Source organism: Crocuta crocuta, unplaced genomic scaffold, assembly GCF_008692635.1.
Source record: "Crocuta crocuta isolate KB4526 unplaced genomic scaffold, BGI_CrCroc_1.0 scaffold190, whole genome shotgun sequence".
Classification (NCBI taxonomy): Eukaryota; Metazoa; Chordata; class Mammalia; order Carnivora; family Hyaenidae; genus Crocuta; species Crocuta crocuta.
This window is the reverse complement of record NW_027527955.1, coordinates 6,008,960-6,013,484: the sequence shown is the minus strand read 5'-3', so window position 1 is coordinate 6,013,484 and position 4,525 is coordinate 6,008,960.

Sequence of the window (4,525 nt, the reverse complement as noted above, 5' to 3'; positions counted from 1 at the left end):
CGTCTCCCAAAAAAAAAAAAAAAAATAAAAAAAAAAAAAAAAAAAAGGCTGGTATTTGAACCAAGATCCTTCCTCCCGCTCCCAGCTCAACAAGGCAGAGACTCAGCTACTACAGCCCAGAACCCAGCTCCCGTCCTGTCCCTCCCCCAGCTCCCATTCTGAGAGTTATCTCCTGAAGAGGAGGAGTTCAGTGGATCTTCATCTCGCCAGGATGGACACTCTCTGCACACAGCCCACACTTGTGACAGGGAGGCTCTGCTTTGGTTAGAGCATACTGAGGATGCCGGACCCCCAATTACCAATGCCCCAGCTTGCGGTGGTTTGACACCAGCAGAGATAACCCCCAGGACCTGTGGCTGCTGCTCATCTCCACACTGAGCTCCCAGAGTAGAGGTGCCATTCAGAAAGAAGCTCGCCATTGTCCCAGCCCCCCACTCCACAGCCCTGCTTAGTGCTTCTGCCTTGGAGCAGCGGGCCATAAAACAGATAGCTCCTAATCCTTTCTCAAAGGAAATGACTTTATTTGCAGCAGAGAGTGTAAAAGTTTAAATCTAAGGATACTCTCAAAAGCAGTGCACATTATGGTGGAAGACAAGGAAGAGATTAGTGGATTTGAAGTAGGTGTGGCTTAGACCACGAACTGGTTAGTTTGTAGGTTAGGCACCAATGACGGGCCACCCCAAGGTATGCCACTTTGGCGCGCAGATTATTTTAAGCTAAAAGCAATCGAGGCTTAAAAGACTCAGGAAAAAATGCTGACCTTCCCCCTAACTGCCTAAAAGGATTCAGAGGACCTGCTGCAGGAAGAGAGCGATCACCATAGATAACAGCAGTGTAACGTAAAGTAGGTGTGGCGGACAGGAGACATTTAGCAAAATCTGTGTGTTAAAATTCCTCTTCCTATCCCATCGTTTCTGGATGGCCCAGCAAACATTTGTTCACCAAACATTTACTCTTTTTCATCTTTCTGTACATTGTTTCCCATGCTTTTGAAGCCCCAGACCCCTACCTCTTTCTTGGTTCAGAATGATATATATACTTCACTTACCTACTGTCTTTGGAATCTCATGTCTAGGTGAATTCCCTGTATGTATAGAACTACATTTGATTTTCTTCTGTTAATTTGTCTCATCTCAATTTAATTCTTGGACTAGCTAGAAGAACCTAGACAGGCAGAGAAAAATGTTCCCTGCCCAACATAGGAAAGAACCAGGGAATATGAGAGTTGGAACGATCCCTTCTGGGGTTTGGGGGTTTCTTCTCACTACCTCTTTCAGGTTGTGAAAGCCTTGATGCTTTTGCCTCGATCACAGCTGGGATTACACTGCTTTTTATCTTCTGGCCAGGGTGGAAATCCCAGTTCTTCACTTAGCCTTTGCAGGCAGGCCTGGTCACGGGGCCATTTTTTTTTTTTCCTGTGGTTTTGACTTGAATAATTATTTTCTAAAAGGTTTTCTGCCTCTTTGGGCTATCTCTGTCTTCTGAAGCAGAAGCCTTTTTAATGATTTTTTTAAACTTGGCTTGAAGTTCCTTGATATCCTCAGACTTAACTCAGAATAAACTCCAAGCCTTAACATGAAGTAGAAAGCTTTCAGGACGTGGCCATTACTTAATTACCCAGTCTCATTTCTTGGCCATCTCCGTAAATATTCTGTGGCCCAGACACACTAGTTGTTTCTTTTTCCTTTAGGCTAGTTTCTTTTTCTGAAATGTTTCTTTCGCCCACTCCTGTTATACTTCTGGTGTCTGCTTACTCACAGGTCTTTCCTGATACCTTATCCCAGCCCTTCTAACATGCTTTCATAATCTTCTTCTTGCTTTTCGCAAAGGCCTTTGCACTTTCTGTGCCTTCTGTTCAAAATGCGCTTCCAAGACATTCTGCTTTTTATCATTCAAGGGTCAACTTTAAAGATCAACACCTCAGTGAGTTGTTCTCTGAATCTGAAAACTAACACAGCCACCCAAAGGGCCAGTTATTAGTGTATCATCCCATTTTTCTCCACTTCCGTTAACATTACAAGATCTGAAATTTCTTTTGTTGTTGAGGATTACCTAGGGCACTGTTGACCTCAGTCCGTAGAATGTCAATTGCACAAGGAAAGATGTTGTCTGTTTTGTTCATTGCTCTATTCTCAGTGCCTATAGCAATGTTTGGCTCTCAGCAGATCATGTCCGTTCTTTTATTCACCTCATGTTAATTCATGTTCCATTATACACTAGACACAGGGATGTATTACTCAACAAAAACACACAAATGTTGAGTTTAAGTCTAGATAATGTTTGAAGATACAGTCATAATATTCTTATATTTTACCATGGCAAATAAATATTATGTTGTGCATTATTAGAATATGAGAAACCTATTTAAAATTAGAGCAGATAAAGGAATCAGGAGTTATGAGACTGGGTGACATGTTGCAAGAGCAAATATGAAGAGCAATTTTCAATAAACTATTTTCATTTAACTTTGTCATTTAGACTATTCCATTCCAGGGACACCTGGGTGGCACAGTTGATTAAAAGTCTGACTTCAGCTCAGGTCATGATCTCACCACTCATGGGTTCGAACCCTGTGTCCGGCTCTGTGGTGACAGCTCAGAGCCTGGAGACTGCTTCCGATTCTGTGTCTCCCCCTCTCTTTACCCCTCCCCCCTTCAAAAATAAAACATTAAAACATTTTTTTAAAAAAGTAAGGTATTCCATTNACTTCAGCTCAGGTCATGATCTCACCACTCATGGGTTTGAACCCTGTGTCCGGCTCTGAGGTGACAGCTCAGAGCCTGGAGACTGCTTCCGATTCTGTGTCTCCCCCTCCCTTTACTCCCTCCCCCCCTTCAAAAATAAAACATTAAAACATTTTTTAAAAAAAGTAAGGTATTCCATCCTAATAAAATAATTTAACCATCCAGTTGAAGAAAGGGAGACTAATGAATGATGTAGAGGGTTTTATTTTTTTTAATTTTTATTTGGATGCAGATTTATTTCTCAAGTTTTTAAAAACAAATGCTACTATAATTGTTTGTAAGTTTCTTTCCACTTATAAGCCATTTCATGTATCAATTCAAACCAAATAAATTTGATGTAGCTGTCTATATAAAACACCAAGACACTAATCTTGGATTTGAGAAATAGTCATGATGCCTAAAGCAGAATTCACAGAAAATTCACAGAAAAACTATTTTCTGAGACAATTAATTGGATCTTATTATGCCCTATTAAATTAATTTTTGAAGTTTTGGGCTTTTTGTTCAATTTCCATCTGAGTGAGAGGCTCTGAAAACATGGATCAGGAATAATTATTCAAGAAACACGATTCCAAATTTTTTCTAATTACAAGAATGAAAAATAAAACAGAAAAAGTGATAATTTAGGCATAAACATCACATCTCAGTATATCTTTCTTATATGATTAAAGAAATAGAGATAAAAACACACAATGCCTTTTTCACTTAAACAGAAACATGTGGAAGTATTTGTGTAGTTGCTACATAGACTTAGGAAAGCAACTCTCAGGAAATCATAAGATTGTTGGTACTGAATTGTAAAATCAGTGGTAAAGTCATTTTTATAGAGGCTGAGAAGAAATCACTGAATTTCCAGAAAGAATGGTATTGGGCCAGAAGCACCTGGGAAAGCACTTATAATATCAGTGTTTCCACAAAAACATAGGAATACATGAAGGCTCATGGTAATGCAATAAGCTAAGGATATGGATAAAATCTAGGAGAATCATGGAATGATCATCGAGACAGACTACAAACTGTAACCCAGAAACTTTAACAATGAAAAGAGCAAGAATCACAAGAAGCATGTATTAATGTCAAAAGAGGTCCTCAGGGAGGAACATGAAGCTGCAAAATTAAAAATAGTGTAACTGGAAAAGAAGCAATTAATGCCTTTCTTTAAAGCCATGTTCTGGCCCAGGGGAGGGATCTATAATTGAGAAACAAATAACAAAACAAAACAAACAAAGCACCAATAAAATTTGCATGAATTAACAGTAGTAATATATTTAACATATAAATCGCTGATAAAATTATTAATATAGAGAAGAAATTTTATTTTTTCAAAGATTTTTAAAACTATTTATTTATTTAGAACACAAGCAGGGGAGAGGCAGAGAGAGAGCGAGACACAGAATCCAAAGCAGGCTTCAGGCTCTGAGGTGTCAACACAGAGCCCAAAGCAGGGCTCAAACCCATGGAGCAGTGAGATCATGACCTGAGTCAAAGTTGGATGCTTAACCCACTGAACCACCCAGGCGCCCCTATAGAAGAAATTTTAAAAACTATTAAGCAAACCAAAAAATAACAGCAAAAACATTTTTTTTTTTTTTTTTTTACCAGTGGAAACCTAGAAGTAAAAATTGGAACTACCTTTGTTTCCAAACTTTACTTGGAAATAAAAATGGCGCAAATTCAAACCATATGTGCCTACCGTTTAATAAAATGCATTGTCTTTATCCTAATTCCTAAGGCAGTACAAGTTCATTGAAGAACTTCTGAAAAAATATAAAAAGGCCTGA